Here is a 7,657-nt window from a genome sequence, read left to right as displayed (position 1 = left end):
TTTTCCGATATTCAGATCGAAGTGGCATTCAGGCCAATTTTCCGATGTTCAGATCGAAGAAGGTTCCGACGTTCAGGTCGATGCGACTTGTGGCATTCAGGCCCATTTTCCGATGTTCAGATCGAAATCCTTTCCAGTATTCAGACTGATGAGCGGCATTCAAGCCATGGTTATTTCTGTGTTACCATTTATTTTGGTATCCAGTTTAACATTCTTTTTCGATATTCAAACTGACTCTCACCGTACCAGACGAATTCTTTTTTCAAGACCACCTCTTTGCTGATTCTGACAGACATTGTTACTTCACTTCACTTCAATGCAAATTTTTGGGCTTTTATTGTATTCAATCCCTTGATACCTCAAAAGTACGAAAGCAACTGCCATCTTCTTTCCGGGTCTCCAGTTGATTGAATAGGGGCAGCTGTAATACCCCAAAATTTACCCTTCATTTTTCCTGAAAAAAAATAAAATAAAAATATTTTAATTAATTAATTAAATAAATAAATAAAATAAATAAATAAAATATAACAAATTATTTTGGACTTGGGTCTCCCTCATTTGAGCCCATTACCCACGAAAATCAGTCTATAAATACTGAAGTTTCAGTAGAGGAGTTACACTTGGAGTTACACTGGGAGATTCACTGGAGAAAGAAGGAAGAGAAGCAAAACCCTGAGGAAAAGATAGTGAGAGAAAAGCCAACAGAGTTCAGAGCAACCTCCAAATCCTGAAAGGAACTCAACTTGTAAACCTCACGGGCGCAACTCAATCAAGCTCTCCAATCAGGTTTGCCCTATATCCATCATCTTTATGCCTTTTATTTGAATGCTCTAAATGTATGAGGTATTATGGGTGAATTTGGTACCTTTTTGTGAGCCTTTTGTGAATTTTGATGGAATTATTCATGTGGTTACATTTTGATTTAGGGGCAACTCTGGGTTACCCTATTTTGTTTATTCTAACTTGTCTTGTGTTTCCATGGCATTGTTTTCTCTTGATTTCATCCTACTACTCTAACCCTTTGTCGAGTTTTGTGAGGGCTCACATGGCTTTCGTAGAGACACTCGCGTGGTTTCCCACTTTATTTGTGGGATACCACCTGGAGTTTTATTCTGATTATTCGTGTTGACCGATTTCCTTTGACGGTCCAGCTGGAGACATTTCAGGGTTTCTTGCCCCTTTAACTGCTATAGCTTCGGATCTTTATCCGTGTGGTAATTTTTTCCCTTTCTCATACTTTATCGCTTTCTTAGCTGGAAGACCTCGATAGGAGGCAATGTTTGAGCCCCTTGGTGGCATTTTACTTTGAGATACATGTTTTGTGTTTTGTACTCATATCCCTGCATGTGGCGCGATTCCTTTGTCAAGGACTGCCTTTTTGCCCTCGAGCATCCCAAACCCTAAAACCCAAAGCAACACGTTTACTCCTTCTACTACAGGCGAGTAAGTCTCCAAAGGTCGAGCATCCGGTAGATTGCGTAGTAACGTGGTTCGTCCAAAACCCAATCCATAACCCCGTAGTTAGCCGAACTACGGTTTGCTCTGATTCTCATTCCAGATGAGATACGTAGGCATAAGACGCGATGTCTTAGCGAGCACAATTACCCTCAACCCATAGGTCAGCCGAGCTACGAAGACTCTGATTCTCATATTCAGATGAGATACGTATGCAGTGGATGCGACATCCGCGCGAGTCATTTCTCTTAACCTTTTTAGTAAATAAACACATTAGATAAACCCACACCCTTTAGACAAAAACTACAAAAGTGGATCCCGTAGAGTACTATGGATGCGTAGGGGTGCTAATACCTTCCCTTCGCATAACCGACTCCCGAACCCAAGATTTGGTTGCGAGACCCCGTCTTGTCCTTTCCTTTTTCAGGTTTACTTCGAGCGTTTCCTTTCCCTCCTTTGGGATGAATAACGCACGGTGGCGACTCTCCTGTCATTCTCTTTCGCCGGTTGTTTTTTTCGTGCACTGTATTTTTCAGGTTGCGGCAGATGCGATTCGTTTAATATTATTTCCTTTCTCCCTCAGGGATAGAGCATATTCATGGTTAGATTCACTTCCATCTAATTCAATAACTACCTGGGAAGACCTTAGGAGAGTGTTCCTTGCTAGATATTTTCCCCCTAGTACGACTGCGTTCTTCGAAACCAAATAACTAGATTTACTCAAAACCAAGGAGAATCAATTTTTGAAGCTTGGGAGAGATATAAAGAGCTATTAAGAGTCTGCCCACACCATGGCCTAGAACAATGGCTGATCGTTCATACCTTCTACAATGGACTCCATTATAACACAAAGATGAGCATCGACGTTGCCACAGGTGGCGCACTGATGAACAAACCTTACCCTGAAGCTTGTGACCTAATTGAGGATATGGCCCAAAACCATTACCAATGGGGAACTGAACGAGCATTAATAGAGAAAAAGGAGACCCAAGGAGGAATACATGAAATAAGCTCTATGGACATGATGCAGGAGAAAATGGATGCTTTAGCCCTTAGGATCGAACATATGTCTACAAACACTAACATCGTAGCGGTAGTCCATACAGAGTGCGAACTTTGTAGATCTAAAGGACACGAATCGGCGGAGTGTAACCTTTTGAACGACCTGAACACCGACCAAGTGAATTATGCCCAAGGTAACCCATTTTCAAACACTTACAACCCTGGATGGAAGAATCATCCGAACTTCTCCTATAAAAACCAGAACCCTATCCAAAATTATGCGCCTCAGATAACCGCAAGGTTATCAAGCCCAAAAACCCAATCAACCTATGCAAGTTGTGCCCTAGAAGTCTAACCTTGAGAAGATCATGGAGAGCTTTATATCGGGCCAGACTCAGCAAAATAAAGAATTCCTAAACCAGAACATTCACGTAAACGAACTTATAACGCAATTAGGAACCAAGGTTGATCAGATAATCACTCACAACAAGATGCTTGAAACCCAGATCTCACATGTAGCACAAAACCAAGCCCCACAAACTACACCTGGAGGACAATTCCCTGGACAACCTCAACCAAACCCTCAAGGGCAAGCTAACGCTGTCTCGTTACAAAGTGGGACCGCTTACGAAGGGCCTCATAACCCAGCAATGAGCGAGTCCAAAACTTCTAAAGAAAATATACCTAACAACCAAGAAGAGGAACCAGTGGAACTCGAAAAACAAACCGACCAAGAAGGAGAAGCCAAGGATAAAACTTACAAACCACCACCCCCGTACAAACCACCAATCCCATATCCGCAAAGACTTAAACAAACCAAAATCAACAACCAATACCAAAAATTTATAAAAGTAATAGAGAAGCTTCATGTAGAGATTCCTTTTATCGAAGCTATCACCCAAATTCTGTCTTACGCCAAATTTCTCAAAGACATCTTAACCAACAAGCATAGGCTTGACGATCCCAAACCCTTGGAATGCAACTTTATTTCCGAGGATAAACTCGCTAAGAAGGAGAAAGACCCTGGTAGTTTTTCTATACCTTGCATTTTAGGAAGTCATGTGATCGACAAAGCTTTCCTAGACTTGGGCGCTAGTGTGAGTTTATTGCCCTTAGCTGTATGTAAAAGGTTAAACTTAGGAGAATTACAACCAACTAAGATGTCCCTCCAATTAGCCGATAGGTCTGTTAAGTATACTGTAGGCATTTTAGAAGACATACCAGTTAGGATCGGTCAACTTTATATCCCAACAGACTTTATGGTCATGGATATCAAGCAAGATGACGACATCCCTCTCCTTTTAGGTAGACCATTCTTATCAATAGTCGGAGCTATAATATATGTTAAAAGAGGAAAGTTAACTTTCGAAGTAGGGGATGAAAAGGTCGAGTTTATTCTTTCAAAGCTCCTGATGGCACCAACCCTAGGAGATGCATGTTATGCGATCAATATCATAGATGAGTGCATAAGAGAATTTGATCAATACCATTCTTATCAATAGTCGAACCATTTTCAAACTTGAATGAAAATGATGACGAGCTAGAGGAAACAGAACCTCACACTAACGAATGTTTGGATCTAACTCCAGACCTTTCACCAAATTCGCAAAAACCAGCTCAAGAACTTAAGGAACTACCCAAGAACCTAAGATATGAGTTTTTGGATAAATAAATGAACTGCCCAATAATAGTTAGTGCCACCTTAAACCAAGACGAGACAAACTGACTCTTGAATGTTTTAAGAAGATACCCCTCTGCCTTAGGGTACAACATCTCTGATTCAAAAGGTATAAGCCCATCCGTGTGTATGCACAGGATCTCGCTAGAGGAAGATTCAAAACCTTCCAGAGAACATCAGAGATGAATCAACCCTATAATGAGTGAGGTGGTGAAGAAGGAAGTCCTTAAATTGCTAGAGGCTGGTATAATCTATCAGATCTCTGATAGTAAATGGGTAAGTCTTGTACATGTGGTACCCAAAAAGGGAGGCATCACAGTCGTGCAGAACGAGAAGGGCGAGCATGTAGCTAAACACATAGAAGGCGGATGACGTATGTGCATAGATTATAGGAAGCTCAATAAGGAAACTAGGAAAGACAATTTTCCCCTTCCATTCATATATCAAATGCTTGAGCGTCTTTCCAGACACTCTTACTTTTGTTATCTTGATGGATATTCTGGATTTTTCCAAATACCCATACACCCCGAGGATCAAGAGAAAACAACCTTTACATGTCCTTACGGAATGTTTGCTTACAGACGAATGCCGTTTTGGCTCTGTAGTGTGCCAGCTACTTTCCAATGTTGTATGATGTCAATCTTCGCAGATTATCTCGACGGAATTATGGAAATATTCATGGACGATTTCTCGGTGTGTGGGTTTGACTTTGAGAATTGCCTCATTAACCTTGAGAAAATCCTAGAGAGATGCGTAGAAGCCAACCTTGTGTTAAACTGAGAGAATTGCCACTTTATGGTTAAAGAAGGCATAGTGTTAGGACATATAATATCTGAAAGAGGCATTGAGGTCGACAAAGCAAATATAGAAGTTATAGAAAACCTTAACCCTCCTAAGACAGTTAGAGAAGTCCGTAGTTTTCTTGGACACGCCGGTTTCTACCGGCGCTCCATCAAAGATTTCTCTAAAATAACAAAACCCCTGACCGACCTTCTGATGAAAGACATTGAATTCATTCACAATGAAAAATGTATCAAAGCCTTTAATCAGTTAAAACAAGCCCTAATCTCAGCACCCATTCTACAAACTCTGGATTGGACTAAACCCTTCGAAATAATGTGTGATGCTAGCGATTTTTCTATAGGAGTTGTTTTAGGGAAAAGAAAAAACAAGAAACTACATGTAATATATTACACTAGTAGAACCCTAGATGCCGCTCAATAAAATTATACAACAACAGAGAAGGAACTCCTAGCTGTAGTTTTCGCAATCGATAAATTTAGGTCTTATCTTGTAGGATCTAAGATTATAGTCTATACAGACCATGCAACTATCCGTTACCTTCTAAGAAAAAAGGACGTGAAACCTAGATTACTCAGATGGATCCTTTTGCTACAAGAATTCGACTTAGATGTTAGAGACAAAAAAGGAACAGAAAACGTAGTTGCTGACCATCTTTCCAGATTAGAGCATTTGAAGCCAGACCATTTACCAATAAATGATGATTTCACCTATGACAGACTGATAGCTAAGATAGATACCGCTCCCCTTGAACCTGATAGAGACAACTTTGGGACGATTTCAAAAATTAGCAGAGTACCATGGTACGTTGATTTTGTGAACTATCTAGCCGCTGATATCATACCGCCTGACCTCAACTATCAACAGAAGAAGAAATTCTTTAAAGATATAAGACACTTTTATTGGGACAAACCACTCCTTTTCAAAAGAGGAACTGATAACATCTTTCGCCGTTGCGTCCCGGAAGAAGAAGTCAGAAATATCATAGAGCATTGTCACTCTTCGCCCTATGGTGGACATTCAAGCACATCCAAGACATACGCTAAGATCCTTCAAGCTGGTATTTATTGGCCAACACTTTGGCGTGATGTCCATACTTATATTTTCCAATGTGACCGGTGCCAGCGCGCTGGGAACATCTCAAGACGTGACGAAATGCCTTTGAAGAACATCCAAGAAGTTGAACTATTTGACGTTTGGGGTATTGATTTCATGGGACCTTTTCCATCTTCGATGGGAAACAAGTACATTTTGGTAGCCGTTGACTATGTGTCCAAATGGATAGAAGCTACAGTCGCACCCACCAACGACACAAGAGTAGTCATCAAGATGTTCAAGAATAATATTTTTCCCAGATTTGGAGTACCACGACTTGTCATAAGTGATGGTGGATCACATTTTATATCCAAGATATTTAATAAACTCTTAAGGAAATATGGAGTAAAACACAGAGTAGCAACACCATATCATCCCCAGACTAATGGTCAAGTGGAAGTATCTAACAAAGAGATTAATAAGATCTTGGAGAAAACTATATCAATATCCAGAAAAGATTGGTCTGAAAAGCTAACAGAAGCACTATGGGCTTACATAACTGCTTACAAAACCCCTATTGGAACTACACCATACCAGTTGGTCTACGGGAAGTCATGCCACTTACCTTTTGAACTCAAGCACAAGACATATTGGGCCATCAAGACCCTGAATTTGGATTACCTAGCATCTGGCAAGAAGCGAATCCTTGATATCCACAAATTGGAGGAACTCCACCATAACGCTTATGAGAATGCCGTTATATACAAAGAAAGAACCAAAGCATGGCATGACAAAAGGATTGTGAAAAAGGAATTTAATATAGGCGACTCTGTTCTCCTCTTCAATTCGAGATTACAACTTTTTCCAGGTAAGCTGCGTTCGAGATGGACAGGCCCCTACGAGGTTTCCAAAATCCTAAAATCTGGAGCAGTTGAAAATCAGAACAATTCCTACAATCCGTTTGTGGTAAATGGACAAAGACTAAAGCAATACCAAGGAGGTGATATCCCCACAGAATGCCATGACCAAACTCTGATCGACCCTCAAGTTCCTACCTCTAATATATAAAGTTCGAATCGTCAAGCTAACGACGTTAAACAAACGCTGCATGGGAGGCAACCCATGATTTCTTTTCCTTTACTTTTCCTATTTCAATTTATATATTTAGTTGTTTTATATATATGTATATCTATGTGGAGACTAACAGTTATAATATTTGCGATTTCAGGTGTCCTCTGTTTTAACCTAACTTTTCAGGATGGAGAATATCGACACTATGCCAGTAATCTTTCGTGACCCAGTTCAAGAGCAGCGCTACACCATGCTTTCCCAGCGCCCAATGCTGCCCACCAGATATCCCGACTCGAGCTGCATAGAGGCATTAGGCATTGAGCCTAGTGTCAGGCATTTGTGCAATCATTTGCAATGGGATGAATATACGGATGCTATGCATGTGACTTACAAGAACCTGACTTTGGAGTTCTTGAGCTCACTGGCCTACGAGCCCTATGTTGATCACGCTAGTGATGGTGGATACATTAATTTCAGGTTGTTTGGGGGCAGAATACACCTTCAACCACAAGCGTTTCAGTGACTTACTTGGATTTCAGATTGCTTATGATGCTTCATCTGAGCTCCCCATGAGCTATTTCCTGAGCCGAGACGTTGAGAAGTTTTAGAGTGACA

The 7,657-nt window shown here is 40.7% G+C and overlaps 1 non-coding gene across 1 annotated transcript; it reads right to left on the bottom strand.

Moving 5' to 3' along the window:
• Window positions 1-2,146: 2,146 nt before the first annotated feature.
• LOC127109890 (small nucleolar RNA R71) lies at window positions 2,147-2,253 on the bottom strand. The gene has a single exon (XR_007797136.1). It is a non-coding gene; the product is annotated as a small nucleolar RNA R71 (small nucleolar RNA).
• Between the last annotated feature and the right edge of the window lie 5,404 nt (window positions 2,254-7,657).

Source organism: Lathyrus oleraceus, chromosome 7 (genome assembly GCF_024323335.1).
Source record: "Lathyrus oleraceus cultivar Zhongwan6 chromosome 7, CAAS_Psat_ZW6_1.0, whole genome shotgun sequence".
Taxonomy (NCBI): Eukaryota; Viridiplantae; Streptophyta; class Magnoliopsida; order Fabales; family Fabaceae; genus Lathyrus; species Lathyrus oleraceus.
This window is presented reverse-complemented; position numbering and strand designations above follow the sequence as displayed.